General features: G+C 53.4%; 2 non-coding genes across 2 annotated transcripts; one reads left to right on the top strand and one right to left on the bottom strand.

Annotated features, from left to right (window-relative positions):
- Positions 1–827: 827 nt before the first annotated feature.
- On the bottom strand, positions 828–899 carry TRNAC-GCA. The gene has a single exon. It is a non-coding gene; the product is annotated as a tRNA-Cys (tRNA).
- A 1,381-nt stretch (positions 900–2,280) lies between these two features.
- TRNAS-AGA lies at positions 2,281–2,362 on the top strand. The gene has a single exon. It is a non-coding gene; the product is annotated as a tRNA-Ser (tRNA).
- Positions 2,363–21,522: the final 19,160 nt, after the last annotated feature.

Here is a 21,522-nt window from a genome sequence, read left to right as displayed (position 1 = left end):
GGTAAGATCTGATGTGTATATTGATCTGGGTCTGGGGCTTGGTCCTTTGGGATCGAGGGAACCTTTTTCTTTTATTGGGGTGTTGGTTTTCATAACCATTTATCCCCAGGATGAGTGCACTGGTGGTGATACTGGGAAACTGGAGTGTCTAAGGAAATTGCTTGTGTGACTTGTGGCTAGCCAGTGGAGTGAGAACAAAGTCCTTTTTGTCTGGCTGGTTTGCTTTGCCTTAGAGGTGGAAAAACCCCAGCCTAGGGCTGTGACTGCCCTGTTTAAGCAATTGGTCCTGATTTGGCAGTCTCAGTTGGGTCCCACCAGAACCGCATCGTCACAATGTGCCTTTGTTTGATTGATGAAAACAAACCTAGGCTGTGGCTACACTTAGCACTTCAAAGCGCTGCCGCGGTAGCGCTGCCGCGGCAGCGCTTTGAAGCGCTAAGTGTAGTCAAAGCGCCAGCGCTGGGAGAAAGCTCTCCCAGCACTGTCCGTACTCCACCTCCCTGTGGGAAATAACGGACAGCGCTGGGAGCGCGGCTCCCAGCGCTGGCGCTTTGACTACACTGGCGCTTTGTAGCACCGCAATTTGCAGCGCTGCAGAGGGTGCGTTTTCACACCCTGCTGCAGCGCTGCAAATTTGTAAGTGTAGCCAAGCCCCTAGACACTTAGAGGATTGGAACTGATTTCAGCTGGGGGACATGTTTGCTAGGTTTTTATGCATTTGTTCAGGAAAACATTGAGTGTGTCCATTCATTTCAGGGATGCCTATTTAGTGGAGCTCCTGAGTATACTGGAAATTGAATTGCTTTTATTGAAGAAACAGGTTTGTGAGGGGGCACTTGGATTTGAACCAAGGATCACTTGAGCTGCAGTAAAGCACTCTACCACTGAGTTATACCCCCATAACATTTGTGTTGGCAAGTCAGTGATCTTAAGGATTTTGAAGGACGGGCTCTGCCTCAGAGAGCTCCTTTTCTATTCCCAGACCACAGGGGTTTAAAAATGGGGTTTGATTAAACTTTATATACACATGTAGACACCACAGCTTGCACACCCACCAGCATAGCTTCCCCCGGTGACATAGCTACCACCTCTCGGGGAGATGGGTTAACTGCACGGTCGGGACAGCTCTCTCCCCTCCGCTTAGAGCAGCTTCATTATTTATGAATAGGTGGGAAATAACCTCCTGAATGGACAGGGACCAATGTATCAAATATTGCTGTGTCTGCATTCAGTATGGGTAACTGGCCATATTGGGCTGGATTAGTAGGAGCATTGCCAGCAGATGGAGGGAAGTGATTATTCCCCTCTAGTCAGCACTGCTGAGGCCACATCTGGAGCACTGCGTCCAGTTCCCCACATACACACACACACTACAGAAACAAATTGGAGAGAGTCTAGGGGGCAGGGGACTTACAGGGAGAGGCTGAGGGCAGGGCTGCCCAGAGGGGGGGGTCAATTTGCCCCAGGCCCTGCAGGGCCCCCAGGAGAATACAGGATTCTATAGTATTGCAACTTTTTTTATGGAAGGGGCCCCTGAAATTGTTTTGCCCCAGGCCCCCTGAATCCTGTGGGCGGCCCCTGCCCAGACCGTGGTGCTGCCCCCCCCTCCACCCCCTGCCCTCGTTCTCCTCCCTCCGAGGCCCCCCCTGTGCTCCACCCTCACTCCCATTTGGCCACTTCTCACCCCTGCTCTTTGGCTGAGGCCTGCTGGTCGCTGGCTCCTCTCCTCCCCCAGGGCCTCCTCGCGCCTCTCCACCCCCTCCCCCAAGGTCTGCCTGCTGCCCCCCCTCTCTGCCCCCTCCCCTGTCCATCGCCCACACCTCTCTGCCCCTCCCCTGAGACCTACCCTGTCCACCTCTTTCTTTGATCATCTGTTGTTATTCCTTGAAACATCAAGGATGGAATAAAAAGCGAGTTTACTCCAGGGTGAGGAAAGAAAGGAGCCACCAACCCCCTGGCAAAGCTCAGTGCCCCAGAGAAAACCTTCCCCCTGCTATCGCAATCACTGATGTACTGGGGATATGACGGGAAAGGGACTGTCTGAATGATCGAGGCAGGAAATGGACAAAAATCTACAGCAATGTCATTAGACACAAACGCACTCTCCTCGTGCTCCAGCCAGAAGGGAAAGGAGCAGGAATTCTTGCAGTTCAGCCATGGACACACTTACACAAGGGCACAGCAGTGTGTGTGTTGTGGAAGCTGGTCTGAGGAAACAACTGTAATTGATCACTCAGTGAGAACAGAACTAGAGTGCAATGAGAGCCACATATCAAGCAAGTAGTTGTGGCCGAGTGGTTAAGGTCATGGACTAGAAATCCATTGGGGTCTCCCTGCGCAGGTTCAAATCCTGCCAACTGCGCAGGAAGTTGTGGGTCTTTAGTTTCAATGGAGCTGGGTCTTGTCTCACTCTTCAGTTATATCTACATGAAAGAATAATGTGGCTTAAGTTAAAGTGTTTTAATTGAACAGCTGTTGCATGTCCACCCTGTGTCACCAGAGCACATCCATGCTAGCATCTCTTGGATTGCCACAGAGAGCAGTGCACTGTGGGTAGCTATCCCACTGTGCAACTGGCTGCAGGGTGCTTTGGGAAGGGTTTGCAATGCCTCACGGGCTGGTACAGCATCACATGATGCAGGTTTCTATCCCATTGGTCCATGGGCATCCTACTAGATTGCCAGCTGCTTTTCAACTGCAATGTGCGTGGTGGGGTAGAGAGCGTGTGTGTGTGTGGGGGGAGACAGTGTGTGCGTTGCGGAAGAGTGAGTGTGTCGCACACTGTCTCTAAGTTCAGACAGCTGCTGGAAGCAACCAGTCCTGAGGCAGGGGACAGCCCCGACATCAGCCCCCCTTCTCTCACTGGCTCAGCTCAGCACCGCACTCTCTGTCACACACACACACACACACTGCTGCCTGCTTAGCTCTGTGTCAGGGGTGCTGGAACAGGGGGTTTAGAGGGCCATGGCCCCACCACTCTTTACTGGCTGTTAGGACAAATGATGGGGGCGGGAGGGTGCAGTCTTGGGGAAGAGGCGTCTGTGGGAGTGGCCTCGGGGGGAGAGGTGGTGTGAGTGGGGGTCCTTCGGGAAGGGGTGTCATGGGGGTGCCACAGTTCAGACAACGGTGCCCCCCCCCACTGTAAGGAAGCTTCTGCCGCCCCTGCTCTGTGTTGGCAGAGTGGCAGAGAACAGCATCCACGGCAGTGATTTGCTCCCCGGGGCTCCGGCGGGGGGGGGGGGTTCGGGAGGTGATTTAAAGGGCCCGGGGCTCCGGCCGCTTCAGGGAGCCCTGGACCCTTTAAATCACCAGCCTGGGGAAGCCGGGCCGGGCTGGCACAGCGTATCGGCTCTTGCCGGTACCCCATACCGGAACATACCGGCTTACTTTCACCTCCAGAAGGTCCTCATGTGGATCAATAACTGGTTAAAAGATGGGAAACAAAGGGTAGGAATAAATGGTCAGTTTTCAGGATGGAAACAGGTAACTAGTGGTGTCTGTACTGGGACCAGGACTAGTCAACATATTCATAAATGATCTGCTACACAGTGAGCTGACAAAATGTGCAGATGATCCAAAACTACTGGCTTGCTGCCTAGAACGAACGCTCCTTGAGTGGGGTGATCCACGTGGAGTAGCTCAAACCTCCAAAGTGCCTGGCCAGAGGCAGGACATTAGCACAGCAAGGGAGGGGTGTGGCAGTGACATCACAAAGGCCTTTTGCAGGACCTCAGACTATTGGTCAAAGGTGGTGGGGAGGTGGTGACCTCACAGAGAGATGCTGACATCAGCCAGGCAGGAGAGGGGTGAGGGGCCAGGGAAACCTCAGAGACCCCTGTGGCTTTGCTTCAGCAAGTCTCCTTCTCCAGGTCTCTCTTTGAGGACTGAGAGAGTATTCGGGTTCACGGATGTGAGTGCCAGGAGGAACCTCTTTCGAGTTTTCTCCTTCCCTTTGCCTGATTTTACTAGAAAACAGCCGTCCCCGTTTAGAAGGTAAGAGCCTCCTGGAGGTTTGAAACCTGTTCAGTCTGATCCATCTGGTGACAGTTGAATTCTAGGCATGGAAAACATGAGCTTAAGGAGGCAGAATTTTATTCAGCACCTGGGATTTTGTCCCTTAGAACCACTGGGGATATTAGGGTTTGTCCTTTTTGTTTCATCTTTTCCTCCATCCATCCCTCCCTCCTTTCTCTTCGTCTCTTGCTCCTTTCACCTGTTCTCCTCCCAACACCAGGAGCGAGGTGTGTGTGTGTGTGTGTGTGTTGCAGGGTAGTGCTCGGCAGCTCCCACTGTGGGAGGTCCACCCAAAAATGTGGGGCTGAAATAGTGCTCGGGCAGTGATCCCACCAGTGACCTGGGCCATCCTTTGGGCTCTCTGGTGAGAACCCTCAGCCTCCCGTCCTCTGTCTCTACCCTGATTGGCTGAGCAGGGGGTTATTGACAGGGAGGAGACTCAAATCTTTGTTGTTCTCTTTTAAGACCAAGGAAATAAGTCATAACCAGTTCTATGTTTGATGAATTTTGCTGCTTCTCTGCATTAATTGTCTCTGAGCAGTTCATGATTCTCTCTAACATTGCAGTTCTCCTCAAATACTTGCTGAATAATTACTGTGCACTGTTGTTGGTGTGGAGCTCATCTGAGAGCTCTTTATTCAGGTCATTCAATGGATGAAATTCAAGATCTGATGGTTAGTTTGAAAATCAGGGCTCTTGGATCCTATTCCCAACTCTGCCACTGACTGGCTGTGTGACCTAAGACAAGTCAATTCTCCTTTCTTAGCCTTAGCTTCTCCCTCTTTCAAGGAGGGATAATAATGATCGGCTCCTACCTATCTAAACACACTCACCCTTCCCCAACACACACACTGTCTCTCCCCACACACAGTCTCTGCACTGCAGTTGAAAGGCAGCTGGCAATCTAGTAGGATGCCCATGGAACATTACACCATGGGACCAGCTCATGCTGCTGTCTCTGTGCATCGGTGACCCTCATGGGGCCGGCTCGAGTAAGGGACTGTTAACCCCTTACTAAAAGTTAGTGGGGGTTTTGGTTGGCTAGTTCCCAGCACCAATAGAAGGGGGAAGGGCCAATGGGAAATCAGGACCCTGAGACTGACAGTCCCCAGGGGCAATGGGGAGAGGCCAAAGCTCCAAGTTAGCCGCACTGACAGGCCAGGCAGTGTAAAGAGGGAGTCACCAGGCCAGGGGGTCCCATCCTCCGTGGGAGCTGGAACTGCCTGGGTCAGAGTGGGGCGGAGCTAAGGAGAGAGCAGGAGCCCGAGAAGAGCCGGGGAGCAGAGCTGCACCAGCCGGGGAGAACCAGAGCAGATCTGTGCTGGGAGCCGAGCTGCAGCAGCACGAGCCGTAGAAGCCGCCCAGGGAGCAGATCTGTGCTGGGAGAAGAGCTGCAGCAAGCGGAGCCAGACTATTGGTCAAAGGTGGTGGGGAGGTGGTGACCTCACAGAGAGATGCTGACATCAGCCACGCAGGACAGGGGCGAGGGGCCAGGGAAACCTCAGAGACCCCTGTGGCTTTGCTTCAGCAAGTCTCCTTCTCCAGGTCTCTCATTGAGGACTGAGAGAGTATTCGGCTTCATGGACGTGAGCGCCAGGAGGAACCTCTTTCGAGTTTTCTCCTTCCCTTTTCTTGATTTTGAAATTAACCATCAGATCTTGAATTTCACACATTGAATGACCTGAATAAAGTGCTCTCAGATGAGCTCCAGACCAACAGCAGTGCACAGTTTCAGCAAGTATTTGAGGAGAACTGCAATGTTAGAGAGAATCATGAACTGCTCAGTGATAATTAATGCAGAGAAGCAGCAAAATTAATCAAACATATGACTGGTTCTGACTTATTTACTTGGTCTTAAAAGAGAACAACAAGGACCTGAGTCTCCTCCCTGTCAATAACCCGCTGCTCAGCCAATCAGGGTAGAGACTGAGGACGGGAGGCTGAGGGTTCTCACCAGAGAGCCCAAAGGATGGCCCAGGTCACTGGTGGGGATCACTGCCCGAGCACTATTTAAGCCCCACATTTTTGGTGGACCTCCCACAGTGGGAGCTGCCGAGAACTCCCCTGCCACACACACACACACACACCTCCTGGTGTTGGGAGGGGAACTGGTGAAAGGACAAAAGAAGCAAGAGACAAAGAGAAAGGAGAGAGGGATGGATGGAGGAAAAGGTGAAACAAAAAGGACAAACCCTAAAGTCCCCAGTGATTCTGAGGGACAAAATCCCAGGTGCGGAATAAAATTCTGCCTCCTTAAGCTCGTGTTTTCCATGCCTAGAATTCAAGTGTCACGTGATGGATCAGACTGAACAGGTTTCAAACCTCGAGGAGGCTCTTACCTTCTAAACAGGGACGGCTGTTTTCTAGTAAAATCACTAAAAGGGAAGGAGAAAACTCGAAAGAGGTTCCTCCTGGCGCTCATGTCCATGAACCCGAATACTCTCTCAGTCCTCAAAGAGAGACCTGGAGAAGGAGACTTGCTGGAGCAAAGCCACAGGGGTCTCTGAGGTGTCCCTGGCCCCTCGCCCCTGTCCTGCCTGGCTGATGTCAGCATCTCTCTGTGAGGTCACCACCTCCCCCCCCCGCTTTGACCAATAGTCTGAGGTCCTGCAAAAGGCCTTTGTGATGTCACTGCCACACCCCTCCCTTGCTGGGCCAATGTCCTGCCCCTGGCCAGGCACTTTGGAGGTTTGAGCTACTCCCTCAAGAACAAATGGATATAAATTGGCAGTCGGGAACTTTAGGCTTGAAATTAGACGAAGGTTTCTAACCATCAGGGGAGTGAAATTCTGGAACAGCCTACCGAGGGAAACAGTGGGGGCGAAGGACCTCTCTGGCTTTAAGATTAAGCTTGATAAGTTTATGGAGGGAATGGTTTGATAGGAGAACGTGATTTAGTCAATAGGTCAATAACGTGCAACCACTGGTAATTAGTACCGAGGGTCAATGTTGGGATATTTAAAGTCTTTTTCCTGAGTGTCTGGCTGGAGAGTCTTGCCCGCATGCTCGGGGTTCAGCTGATCGCCATATTTGGGGTCGGGAAGGAATTTTCCTCCAGGGTAGATTGGCAGAGACCCTGGAGGTTTTTCGCCTTCCTCCGCAGCATGGGGCAGGGGTCGCTTGCTGGAGGATTATCTGCTACTTGAAGTCTTTAAATCAGGATTTGGGGACTTCAACAGCTGAGTCAAGGGAGAGAATTATTTCAGGAGTGGGTAGGTCAGCTTTTGTGGCCTGCATCTTGCAGGAGGTCAGACTAGATGATCATAATGGTTCCTTCTGATCTTAAGTTCTATGATTCTATGATTCCCTGTGGATCACCCCATTCAAGGAGCGTTCGTTCTAGGCAGCAAGCCGGTAGTTTTGGATCATCTGCAAATTTTGTCAGCTCACTGTTTAGCAGGTTGTTTATGAATATGTTGACTAGTCCTGGTCCCAGTACAGACACCACTAGTTACCTGTTTCCATCCTGAAAACTGACCATTTATTCCTACCCTTTGTTTCTTGTCTTTTAACCAGTTATTGATCCACGTGAGGACCTTCCGGAGGTGAAAGTAAGCCGGTATGTTCCAGTATGGGGTACCGGCAAGAGCTGATACGCTGTGCCAGCCCGGCCCGGCTTCCCCAGGCTGGTGATTTAAAGGGCCCAGGGCTCCCTGTAGCGGCCGGAGCCCCTGGCACTTTAAATCACCTCCCGAGCCCCCCTGCCGGAGCCCCAGGGAGCAAATCACTGCCGTGGATGCTGCTCTCTCCCGCTCTGCCAACACAGAGCAAGGGTGGCAGAAGCTTCCTTACAGTGGGGGGGGGCACCGTTGTCCGAACTGTGGCACCCCCATGACACCCCTTCCCTAAGGACCCCCACTCACACCACCTCTCCCCCCGAGGCCACACCCACAGACGCCTCTTCCCCAAGACTGCACCCTCCCCCCCCACCATCATTTGTCCTAACAGCCACTAAAGAGTGGTGGGGACATGGCCCTATAACCCCCCTGTTCCAGCACCCCTGACACCGAGCTAAGCAGGCAGAAGTGTGTGTGTGTGCGTGTGTGACAGAGAGTGCTGTGCTGAGCTGAGCCAGGGAGAGAAGGGGGCTGATGTCGGGGCTGTTCCCTGCCTCTGGACTGGTTGCTTCCAGCAGCTGTCTGAACTTAGAGACAGTGTGCGACACACTCACTCTTCCGCAACGCACACACTGTCTCCCCCCCCCACACACACACACGCTCTCTACCCCACCACACACATTGCAGTTGAAAAGCAGCTGGCAATCTAGTAGGATGCCCATGGAACAATGGGATAGAAACCTGCATCATGTGATGCTGTACCAGCCCGTGAGGCATTGCAAACCCTTCCCAAAGCACCCTGCAGCCAGCTGCACAGTGGGATAGCTACCCACAGTGCACTGCTCTCTGTGGCGATCCAAGAGATGCTAGCATGGATGTGCTCTGGTGACACAGCGTGGACATGCAACAGCTGTTCAATTAAAGCACTGTAACTAAAGCCACATCACCCTTTAGCTTAGGCCTAGCTTAAGAGGGAGACAAGACCCAGCTCCATTGAAACTAAAGAACCACAACTTCCTCCATAGTTGGCAGGATTTGAACCTGTGCGGGGTGACCCAATGGATTTCTAGTCCATCACCTTAACCACTTCGTCACAACTCCTTGATGTACAGCTGTGTCATTACATGATGATTCAGTTCTCACTGAACTGTCACTTCAAATTGTTTGCTCAGACCAGCTTCCCCAGCACACTCACGGCTGCGCATCAGTGTAAGTGTGTCCTTGGCTGATCAGTGAGAATTCCTGCCTATTTCCCTTCTGGCTGGAGCAGGATGAGAGTGTGTTTGTGTGAATGACATTGCTGTAGATTGTTGTTCATTCCCCACTCTGACAATTCAGGGAATAAGGGAATCTCTCTGATTTACCCTAACTACTTTTGTTGTTACAGTGGATGCAATGACATTTTCCCCTATCCCTGCCCTGTTCCTGCTCTTTGTTATAGTTCAATATATTTTAACTGAGGAAAATGATAATAAAAATATTTGCTCTCCAGCAAAACTTGAAGCAACATCAAAGCAACTGGGAATGAAACAATTTGTTTCCAAAGGGGGAACTCGATGACTAACAATTGCTTTGAAATGGGGGAACAGTATAACAGTGATGCTCAGGCTTTGGCCAGCCCTAATCAAGGCATTTCTCACAGTTCTCTCCCATTTGGATTTTCTGATGTCTAATAGGGAATGATCTTTGATTGAAGCTTTTCCCAAATGCAGAGCACGTGTAGGATCTCTCTCCACTGTGGATTCTGCGATGTCTGACAAGGTTTGAGCTCTCAATGAAGCTTTTCTCACACTCAGGGCATGTGTAGGGTCTCTCTCCTGTGTGGATTCTCTGATGTCTGCTTAGGCCAGAGCTCTGTTTGAAGCTTTTCCCGCATTCAGAGCATGTGTAGGGTTTCTCTCCTGTGTGGATTCTACGATGTGTGATAAGGGCATAGCTCCGATTGAAGTGTTTCCCGCACTCAGAGCATCCATAAGGTTTCTCACCCGTGTGGATTCTCCTATGTGTAATAAGGTAGGCGCTCCGATTGAAGCTTTTCCCACACTCAGAGCACATGTAGGGTCTCTCTCCTCTGTGGATTCCTTGATGTGTGAAAAGGTCTGAACTCCCATTGATGCTTTTCCCACACTCATGCCATGTGTAGCGTGTCTCTTCCAAGTTGATTCTCTCGTGTGTAATAAGGTCTGAGAGGCTACTCAGGTTTTCCTCTGGCCTCTGCTGAGACTCACAGGCTCTTGCTTTTTCTGGGAGTGCACAACTCCCGGAAACATTCCCTTTGGATCTTCCTGATAACGTCCCATGTGGTTCTACTTGCTCAGCATCTTCCTGCTGGGGATTCTCCTCGTTCTCACTCGCCATCCCATCACCTGATGGGAGACAGAGAGAATCCAGACACAGGTCACTCCCTGCGCCGGAGAGAAAGGAATCTCCGAGAGAGGAATGGAAAAAGGTGTGAACAAACCAAAATATGTGCGGGAGAGATCAAAGCTATCAGGAGCTGATTTTCCCCAAACCCTTCCCCAGAGCAGAGAGAGGAAGGGATCCGTTCTGGGTCTGCATCTCACCAGAACTCTCAGGGGAAAGTGAGATTGGGGAGGGACCTGCTGCCAGTTGCCAGTCAGAATAGGAGGGAAGCCATGAGTGACATCTGCCTAATGATTCCACATCTGCAGGGAACAGTTCTGAACTTGGAGCACTTACAACTTGCAGAGTCTTTGTAGGGCATCCCAAAGGTTTCCTGTATTCACAGACAGTTGTTGAGATGGTTCACCCAATTCCTCACCTGTGCACATGGCTCTCGGGAGCACTTTTTTTCAGAGCCATAGAGGTCTGAGACCCACGGCTGTTCCCCTCATTCCAGGTGCAAGATCACATCAGGTTTGGAAACTGGAAACCCTGGGAAGGGAAAGAAAACAAGGGAGGTCAGTGGAATTTGTGGGATACTTGTCACAAGGAATATTCCACGGTTTTAACCCCAGCTCATTTTTAAGACGTAACACCCCAAGACCGGCTTCCTTGGCTCAAAGTGGCAGGAGAGTTATTATTATAACTCACATTCATGACCTTAGTGCCTAAGAGCCAACAAACCATGGGCCCCTGTTGTGCTGGGCACAGCACAAACCCAGAATAGAAGATGGCCCATGCCCTGAAGAATTTACAGTCTAACTAGACAAGACAGACACAGATGAGGGAAGAGGTGGAACCCGCCAGCAGAGTGAACTATGTGAAGGCAGAGGGACAGATCTGATGAACACAGGTATAGATCTTGAGACTATCGTATTTAATGTTATCACTAGGGCCAGTGTTTTCCGGAAATTGCTGCTATTCCTCTGGCTTCAACACTCCTATTTCCACCTGTGAGCTCTGCCAACAGGCCCAGCTGAACGACACTCCTGTTCAGAGACTGTTCTTCATTCAATGCACAGAGCAAGTTTGTGCTGTGACACTGGGCAGACTGTTAAAACAGAGCAGGGTTTATTAGTCAACTGAAACACAGCATGGAAAGTCCTTAGATTAGCACAGAGAAGCAAAGACGACAATATAGTCCATACAATATAGTCCATGGGTGTGTGTGGCTGGATACATATTTGTTTCTGTATGTTTGCAATTGCACGTGTGTGTATGTGTGTGGGAATGCTCTGCTGCCCTCTGCCGGTGCAACAACCGTTTCTCTGTATGTCACAGCCCCCATACCACCGACCCTGGTGGTGATTTCCCCATCTTACAAGGGCTGGCTGGCCTGACCCTTCTCCCCTCTGCGGAGTGTGGCGGGGGCTGCAGCTCACCTCCTGTGGGGCAGGAGGGCCCAGGTGCGGGGCTCCGATGCACCTGGAGAGCAGCTCAGATGAGGTGGGGCAGGGCGTGTGGTGTCCATTCTGCGTTGCCTGGTGCTGGGCCATTACACAATCCCCAGCCACGCTGCACAGCGCACCCCAAGAGGGGGCAGGGGGCCAAGCAGATGATCCAGCACGAGGGGGGAGAGGATGTGTGGTTGGGGGGAGGAAAAGCCTTGGGCTGCACTGGGGGAGTGCAGAGCAGGGGTGACACCCCAGAAACCTGCAGCAAAGGGATGGACAGGTGGGGTGGGTGGATAGAAGAGGCAGCGGGACTAAAATCTAAAAGGGGAGTGTGGGGTCTGGTGGTCAGAACGGGGTGAGGGGGCAGGTTTGGTGGTCAGAATTCCTGGGTTCTATCTCCAGCCCTGGGAGGGGAGTGGGAGCCAGTGGTTAGAGTGTGTGTCAGGGGAAGAGCCAGGACTCCTGGGTTTTCTCCCTGGCTCTGACTCTCTCTTGTGCAATCCCTCAGCAGTTACCCAACTCGCCAGCTTGTGGGAGCGAGGGGCTGGGGCCGGGTTGTGACACGGCCAGAGTCTCATACTGCCCCTTTGTTACCCAACCCGGGGCAGGGTGGGGGATGGCCTGGGAGACCCGCTAAGAAAGGCGCTTCTGGTGGGTTTGTGTGTGGGTCACGCTGCCCCCTGCTGGATAGACCCCTCTAGGTCAGAGCCAGTCTCAGCCCGGGTCAGACCCCGGGAGCCCAGCCCCCTCTGTCGCCACGACTATGTCTATTGGTCTCCTGGAAAGGTCCATTCTCATGGGTAGCTGTCCAGTGGCAGTGAGTTCCACAGGCCTCGGCACACGCTGTGTGGGGCAGGAGGTCCTTGTGTTGGGAGCAGTGGGAGTGAACTGTGTGTGGTTGTGTATCTGAGCACAATTCTGAATAGTCTCTGTGTGTGTGTGTGTGATTGTGAGTGTGGCTGGGGGTGTGATTGTTTCTCTCTTTGGGGGTTGGGCTAGCATGCCCCTCTGGGTGTGTTGTGTGTGAGTGTTCTTGGGATTGCGTGAGTCCCTTTGTGCGTCAATGTGTCTGTGTGTGTGTGTGTGTCACTTGCTGCAAGATACAAAATCCTGCAAAGCCACCACACACACAGAGCAGGGCTCAGCCCCACCAGCAGGGGGCAGCAGGGACACACACGTCTCTCCTGGGCCAGCTTGGACAATTCCCCATCACGACCCGGCACAGTGCTGGTGCCCCCACACGGGGGTGGGCAGTGACCGGGCGGGGGGGGGCAGATGTGCTGGATTCAGAAGGAAGCACTTTGGGAAAATCAGTTAAGGCCCTTAGCAGAGCTGGGACACAGACCCAGTGACCCCTGCACCACCCTGGGGGTGGAGTGGTCAGAGCAGGGAGGGGGCTGGGCACCAGGACCCCTGGGTTCTATCCCCCTGGCCCAGGGAGTGGAGGGGGTCTGGAGCAGGGGGACTGGGAGCCAGGACTCCTGGGTTCCATAGGGGAGACTGTTTTTTCCTATGCTCCCCTCCCTAGAGATCCCAGCCCAGCCCCCTAGCGGAGAGTGAGTAGGAGCAGGGGAAGTTGCTCCCCGACTTTAGAAACATGATTCAACCCCCTTCCCCCACCATGGGCTGTGACATCATGGAACCCCCCCCCCAGGCAGACAGTAGAGGCCCCGCCCCACCAGAGAATGGGGAGTCTAATTGCACCCACTCACGGTTCCACAGAAACCCCACACACCCCCTGCTAGGACAGGATCTGCTGCTCCCACATGTTTCCTTTTCACCATGAGCTGCTTCCCGCCAGGCACCACACCCCATTCACACGCCTTTGGTCAATAGTAGCTCAGTGGCAATCACTGCCCCGAAGTGACTCCGGCGCAGGCACCCACAGCACGAACTCCCCACACCGGATTCTGTCCACACGCAGAGAATTCTCTCCGCCGGGCTCCTTCGGTTCCTCTCGCTGCTCCCCGTCCTGCCGCCAGACACTGCTCATCTGCATAGCCCCACCCATGGACACGTGACACCTTCTGTCGTTTTGGTCTCCAGTGAATGAGTCGCCTGCGGGGAGTGAGCCCGTCACCGCACGTCACAGCCCCAGCGCACGTCACAGCCGCCGGGCGGGGATTGTCTGTGAGCCCCGCGCTGGGGGCGGGGCTTCAGGGAGAGACCCAGCCCCATAGACAGACTGGGGTAGGGAGACATTGGGGGAAGGGATGAGGGGATGGGGGGAGAAGGGGGAAGGGAGAGACCCAGCCCCATAGGCAGCATGGGGCAGGATGATATTGGGGTCAGGAGGGGAGAAGGGGGATTGGCAGAGACCCAGCCTGGGGTGCAGGGAAATGGGGCGGTTTGGAGGGAACTGGGGAGGAGAAGAGACACAGGGCAGGACACATGTTGGGACAGGGAAACTGACTCACTCCGAATACATGCAGAACTGGGCAGGGTGGAGGCAGATCATGCTGGTCCCAGGGTAATTTCGGGGGGTTCTGATTCCCCACTCAGCCGGGGGGCTCCCCTCTGGGCTGAGGAGCCCTGGGGTGGGGCGGGTGCAGGGGCTGGGTGTGTGTGTCAGGCTGGGGGAGCTGCCTGGGCAGAGGGGCTGGAACCAGGGGCGGCTCCAGGCACCAGCACACCCAGCGCGTGGTTGGGGGACAAGCTGCAGGGGGGGCTCTGCTGGTCGCTGCGAGGGCAGCAGGCACCCCAGCCTCTCCCCCACTCCCCTCCCAGAGCTGGGGGAGAACCCAGGAGTCCTGCCCCCCCCTATTTCCATAAGGCTCCATCCAACAGCCCCCCCCCCGCCGAGTGGGTAGAGATGAGGCCAGGGGAGAAGCAGGCGGGGGGGCACTGGGCGGGGCCGGGCCGAGACCCCGGGACACACGAGTTCGCGTCAGGAGCCGGAGGGGGCGGGGCCGGGGCTCTCTGGGGGGCGGGGCGGGATGAGGAGTTGCGTTGGCGGGGGGGGGGAGGTGTCAGGTGGACCCAGGGACCCGCCCTTACCTGGGCTGGAGAGGACGGAGGCGCCCCGGGGCAGGCTGGGAGTTGTAGTTCCTGGCTCGTTTCAGAGCGGAAGTGACGGACAGTTGCTCAGGCAACGCGCCCCCTCCCGGTGCACTCTGGGAAGCGTAGTTCTCTCTCTCTCTCTCTCACACACGCGGCCTCTATGGGAGGAGGGGCCGTAACTCGTCACTTCGCCGCGCCCCTCCCCGCTCCCTGATTGGCGGAGAGAGCGCGGGACAGAGACTCGGCGCGTGGCGGGAGGCCCCGGTTCCCTCGCCCCGAGGCTTCGCTGCCCCCCCCCCCACCCCGGGCGCGCGCTGCGGCCGTTGGGATTCGAATCCCACGTGGGCTGGGGGGGGGCACAGGGCAGAGGCAGCGGGGGGGTGGCTGAGCTGCCTGGGAGCAGCCCCACAAGCGGCAGCCTGGGGCCGCGGGGCCCCTCAGCCCCCCCCCAACCTGCCCCCGCAGTGTCCCCCCCCCCCGCTGTGACCCTCCCGCCAGCCCCGCCCCCAGCGTCCCCTCCCCCACCCTGTCCGCTCTGCCCGGCCTTTCCCTTCGCCCCCCCCCAACATCCTCCTCCCTGTCCTCAGTGCCCTGCCCCCCGCCTCCTCTTCCCCCTCAGCGCCCCGCCCCTAATTGCCTCCAGCCCATTTCTCCATGGCTGGGCCCCACTTTCCCATCCCCCCACTGCCCCAGTCCATCCCCAGGGTGGGGGGTTCCTCATCTCCAATCTCTGCTGCCCCCCAACCTGCCGGGTTCCCCTTTTCAGCCACTGTGGGGCCCTGCAACCCGCCCTCACCCATCCACTCTGGGCTCTCTAAATCCCACATTCCCACAATGCACCTTGGTAACCCCACCCTCCTCTGTCCCTAATCCCCCTAGTCCCTTCCCTGGGGTCCCCCTGGACACCCCAACCCACAGTCCGGCCCCCACATACATCCCAGTCCCTCATTCACACGCTGAGCTAGTCCTTCAGGGGCCCCCACAGCCCCCCAAACTCCTCCATCCATGAGCCCCGTTGGCCTGTGGCCGGGAAGGTGGGGAAGCTCCCACTTTGGCTGGGCTGGGTGTGGGTGTTAATCTTTTCCTGGCTTGTGTGTGCTGAGCTCACAAAGGGTTTTTGCTCCCTCGGGGTGGGGGGTGGTTTTGGCCGAAGGTGACGTGGTTTGGTAGCCCTGTGGATGCTGCGTGGTGTCTGGAATGGGGCGTGTGTGTTCCCATCATGCCCCTTCCCCTCTGCCTGCAGAGCTGAGCACAGACAGGTCTGAGGAGCAGAGCAGCAGCTCTGGGAAGGAGAAGAGCAATATGAAGATGGAGTCTAAGACGAGGCCAGGTGACTTCTGTGGAGGGAGACATGCTGGACAGCGCCAAGGATTGGGGAGACAACAAGGTGTGAGCCCAGGGCTCAGATTTCTAGTTGTAGCTGTGATGGCAGAATGGGAGGAGGGTTGAAGCCGGAGCCCTGGGGTCCGTGAGTAGCGAGAAGAGGAGCCTCGCCACCATTGCTTTTTCTTTTCCTCTTGTGTTGTGTTTCATACCAAGGGAAAAGAAGTCGCGGGGACGGAGTCCAGCCCCGAGGTGAGATGGAAAGTGAGCAAGAGCAGTGACAGGGTGAATCCTGTTGATGCCAGGCAAGACCTGCCCAGCTGGGATGAGAGTAGCTGTCTCTATCGGTGAGAGAAGTATCTGGTTTGGGAAGGGCTCTGGTCACAGCCCCCCTGGCTCCAGGCAGGGACTTCCCGTTACCTGGGTGTGGGTTTCCGGACTAGCTGTGGCTTCAAGGGAGATGATGTTGCCATTTGCAAGGGCTGATCATCTCTCTGGCCAGGAGTGGTGTGTGCCCCCTAGCAGAAAGTTGGATCCATGAGGGTGATTCCCTGTTCTGAGTTTCTTTCTTCCTCTGAGGTTTCTCTCTCTGTGTTGGTCAACTTACACTCAAACTCTCTCTCTCTCCTTTCATGAACACCTGTCATGTTCAGTTGCCTTCATCCTCTTCCTCTGCTCCCCCTCCCCCAGTCTCCCATGGGCTCAGCTGGGTCTATCTGCCCACGGGCAAGGTCTCTGCCATACTGGGAAGGATGTGTCCTGCCTGCCAGGATAAGGGGGTTGCTCCTCCCACCCCCTATCTTCAGGGAGACCTCATTGCTGTAACTGGATCACAGCGTGAGTGGCCGGTCATGTCTTTGGGGTTGTGGGGTCTGAGACTGAGAGGGGTGGGCTCGCAGTCATGGCTTTGGGCACAGGAGAAGAGGGGCTGCGATTAGAGATGCCCAGAACTTCCCTTATCACCCGCTAGCTCCATTACTGCATCACCCAAAAGCCTCGCTCAGGGTCCACTATGCCTCCTTGTGCTGGGCACTGCAGGGACAATCAGAGGGACAGCAGGATGCATGAGGAAATAGATGAGTGTGTGAGGCAGATGGGTGAGGGGGGGTGGCATACATTGGGGACGGATGGGGGGTTGAGGGTTGGACGGACGGCGGGACAGATGGAGAGCTGCAGGGACGGATGGTGACGTCACAGGCTGGACTTGTGATGGGTTCAGCTCATGGCCGCTGGCCCTGTCATCTCCTGCCCCCATCTGCCCGTCTGACTCTGCCCCTGTCTCTCACAGGCAGCACTCAGCAGAGTCTGGCCCTGTCGTTACACTGGTGCCTACATGCAGTGCACACCTGTGTGTTATGTGCTCCTGGAGAGCTCAGGCAGGGACAAGCGTGCGGCTCACGGCTGCTGAACCAGCTACTCCAAAACTGCCACAGATCTCCCCCTCCTTGGGCAGCAAGACCCTGGCCGGGGGGTTCCCTGTCCTTCCTCGCTGCCAAAGCAGCCTGCTCAGCACAGAGACCGAGATCACCTGCCTCCGCCCAGCCTCCAGCTGGAGCTGCTCCAGCTGCGAATTGCTGGTATCCAGCCTGGCTGGAGTTGGTGCGATGTCCCAGCGGAGTCCGTTCTTTCTCCCCGGTAGATGACGATTTTCCCCACTGCAGTTAGTTGCTCTTTCTCTGCTTCCCCATAGCCCCTCCCCAGTGATAGTGACCCCTGCTGGCCAGGCACGGGAGTGTCCTGTAGGTGCCTTCTTGTAGGAGGAGTGACTCCTGGTGGCGAGGTGCAGCAATGCCTGGCATGTATCCCCCCCCTAGCATTGCTGCAGCGCCCCCTGGTGGCCACTGAGGGCAGTTGCCTATGTGACCCACCACTGCCATTGTGCCTGTGAGCGCTGGTGGGTAGGTGAGGCAGGGCCCTGTATGTATATCAGCCATTGGGGCAGTGCCCTCTGCGTATCCCACTCTCATCTCGGTGACTCGTGTTGCCCAGGTGGGGCAGTCCCCTGTGTGTATTTACTCCCCCAACCCCTGCATTGGGCCAGTGAGCACTGGTAGCCAGAGGAGTCAGTGCCTGAGGTGTGTTCTTCACCTCCCCCAAGGTGGCAGGGTGCCTGGGTGGCCGTGTCAGGCAGTGCCCTGGGTATCTTCCAACCCCTTTGTGGCAGTGAGTCCTGCTCTTGGTGCGTGTCACTCCCCCACTAGGGATGTGCACTGGTGGCCAAGTAGGGCAGTGCCCTGTGTGCATCCCCCTCCCTCTCCCACCCAGGGTGACCAGATAGAAAGTGTGAAGAATCGGGACAGGGTGGAGGGTAATAGGCAACTACATAAGAAAAAGCCCCGAATATCAGGACTGTCCCTATTAAATCAGGACATCTGGTCACCCTATCCCCTCTACCCCTGTGCCAGGTATGGCAGGCACTGATCCCTGGCACCCCCATGGAGCAATATCCTCTGTATATCCTCCAATTGGGGCAGTGACCCCTGCTGGTGAAGTGGGGCAGTGCCCTGTGTGTGTGTCCCCCTATTTAGGTAGTGACCCTGGTGGCTAAGTGAGGCAGTGGCCTTTGATTTCCTCTTCTCTCCCCAGCCCCCTCTCTCTCTGGGGTAGGGCCCCCAGTTGGGGCACTACCCCATGTGTATCTCTACTAATTGGAGCAGTGACCTCCCCGCGGTGCCCTGGTGTGGCAGTGCCCTATTGGTATCTCCCTCCCCCTCTCCCCACACCATTGTGGTAGTGGCCATTTCAGGCAGTGGCCTATCTTCCCCCGCCCCCCACCACCATTGCAGCAGTGCCCCCTGGTGGCCATGTGTGGCAGTGACTTGCATGTATCCCCCCCAACCATTGCTGCAGTGACCCCAGGTGCCCAGTTTGAGTAGTAGCCTGTGTGGACCTCACTTCTTGGGGCAGTAACGTGTGGGGCCAGCTAAGACAGTGCACAGTCTGTGACGTCTGGTGGCCACGTAGGGCAGTGGCCTGTATGTACCATCTCCTCTGGAGCAGTGACCACTGGTGTCTTGGTGCTAAGATGCAGCCACCTCTGGGTTACATGGTGGGGCTTGTCAAAGTTAGACTCAGGACTCACAGTTTGTCAGACCACTCTGTTTTATTAGCACAGCGCTTCTGCTAATAACACCCAGATAATGTGAGCCCCATGCAAGACACAAACTATCTTATTTATACAGATAAAAGGATGAGAACTTAACAAGATAACAAAGGAAGCAGAATCAGATAAGTTTACCTGGGTTAGGCATGCATATTTTATTCCCTTACTAACTACTACCCATCTTCTGTTAATGTTTTGCCATTAGCACCATTGTTTATGCCTAATGTTTCTTTTCCTGGCACCTGTATTTCAACATTTCTTATTTCTGCTTAAAGGTACATACAACATTTCTTTAATCCATTCTTATTTTTACAATATAATTTATTCTACTTTCACAATCCCTCCTTTTGGTCAAGCTTACGCCATGACCAAAATTTTACTGGGTTTTACATATTAACCGTTTTTTTATCTCTTTGTTCATTAGCAATATTTAAAATTATTGTATTAGCACTCTGTTCTGGGGCAGTTACTTGAGTAGCATGCCTTACACAATTTTGGGTACAACAGGAGACTAACTGAAAACATACAAAAATTATTAGGATTTCAAACAGGATAGTTAGGGCTTCCTGAAACAACCAGTTTCCTATACCACAGAATACTTAGCCACTTCCATAAAGAACTTGGCTTTTTATGGGGAATATATGCGATTTGTTCTAAGTGGCTAGCGTGATCTATTACCTTATTGGTATCGTCAGGTATAAACACACAACATTGTTGTTGTTTTTTTTTTAATGAGAGCACAGGTCCCTCCTTTGGCCGCCAGCACTATGTACAATGCCTGACGTTTTTGGAGGGCCACCTGTCGGACCGCCCCTGTTTCTTTGGCCAGGGCTCTTAAAACTTTCTCCAGTTTTATTTGCCATTATTTTAACTACTTCTTTTAACCTCAGGAGCCTTTTTGCCCGGTGTATTACTCCCCCAAGTGGGTTAAAGGAACTGCCAATAGTCTCTTCCCAGGTGTCATTACTGTTCCATATTGTGTTAAACGGACAAGGTCCTCCAGTGAGGTCTGGGGAATTGAGTGGGATAGCCAGGACAGGAACATCAGTTTGACAGTGGGCTGGGATGTGGCTGCAGACCCAGCATTTAGAAATATTAAGGGTCTGAGCTATCCACACTTGCTGCTGGATAAAAGAATTGTCATTGTGGACTCCCCAGACCTTCAGACACCAACAGCCGAGGAACAGGCACCACATGTTGGAGGCAGGGCCCTTCTGGTTCTGACAACCTCAACTGAGGGAACTGTAGTCACAGTTTTATGTCCACCAGGCAGCAGGCGCTAGGCTCACTACTGCTTTTTCTTGGGCCTTGCTTTAGGTAGTTGTCTGCTTCTGGCAACCCTTACGAGAACGTAGATTGTAAGGTATTGCAGGCTGTTCCTCTACGTCATCTTCTGGAGTCAAAATTGACTCTGCGTGGTCCTGAGGTGACGATTGGTTCGCTGGGGTGGTGCATTTTTACACGGCAAAGCATGTATTCATGCTGCGGATGCCAGACAGTTTAACAGCAGTTTGGGTAGTAAGCAGTGCCTGATGATTCTTTGATACTCTTTAAGTCTTTTTGCTTCTTTTCTTGACTCTGGCTATAACAATGGCCTTCACACCTTATCTTTTCCTGATGCATTCATTCCTCATTCACACAAACAGATTGAGAATACAAACAGTAGTATTTTATATTGAGCAAAAAGGCATTGCAAATTAAACCTTGCTAAGTTTTACAATTAACCACGACAATTTACATTGAGACCCAGGCCTTCAATGTTTCTCTAATTTACTTAACATAGACACAATAGAGAATCCTGTCTCTTACTACCTAAATCTTAAAACAAAGAGTTAGAGAGGGCCCAATTTGTAATGCATATGGGAAAACAGAATCTTATAGTCCCAGAGGGTCATTTCTTTCTGCTATTCAAAAAGGGTGGCTGGTAGGATGAAATCAAATTATACATTATAAAGTCCAGCTCCTACATATCCCCCTTTTGACACTAAGATTATCAATCGCCAGTGTCACTTCTTATGTAGTAAAATACTGGGAGGTGATTTGGGCCTGTAGCTTTAGCTTTGCATACATTTGTTTTATTTACCAGCATATTTTAAACATTTTAATTAAACACATACAATTTAAAACCAAAAACAATTAGGGGTAGTAACATTAGTATGCCAGTAGTTGTGGGAGACCATCCAGATAATATGAATGGTTCTGTTTCCCACATTGTTTTGTTTGTTTGTTTTTAGGAACTATGTTACCTTTTTAAACAGATAATGGGTAACTGTTTGCCATTCAATGCCAAGACTGATAGAGAACTCAGCTAAATCAGTGCTTACAGTAAGCTGAGACTTTTTGGTTGTGGCAAATAGTAAATGTGATTATTGGTAAACACAGTACTTACATTACATGTACATTTGTCTACTGGTGGGTTGCTAACACTTTTATCCTTTTAAAACACTTCTTTCCAAGAATTAACACACACATTGCCCGTTATACAATACTTTGGCCTAATTATTAATTTTATCCCACATACAGGATCCTAGTGAGGTGTCTTTACTACAGGGCTTTGGAGCAACAGGCATGGATAAGCATACCCACTTTTGAGGAGTCCACTTGGTACAACCTCTAGTGTCCAATAGTTTCCCTTCCTCCCAGCCCACTGGCTTGAGGTTTGAGGTAGCCAGAAGGATCCCAGGTGCAATCTGTGGAGTGGGCTAACTTTTCTTTTTTTTTTTGCTTC

Source organism: Mauremys mutica, unplaced genomic scaffold, assembly GCF_020497125.1.
Source record: "Mauremys mutica isolate MM-2020 ecotype Southern unplaced genomic scaffold, ASM2049712v1 Super-Scaffold_100100, whole genome shotgun sequence".
Lineage (NCBI taxonomy): Eukaryota > Metazoa > Chordata > Testudines > Geoemydidae > Mauremys > Mauremys mutica.
The sequence above is the reverse complement of the archived record's forward strand: the minus strand, read 5'-3'. Positions and strand labels throughout refer to the sequence as shown.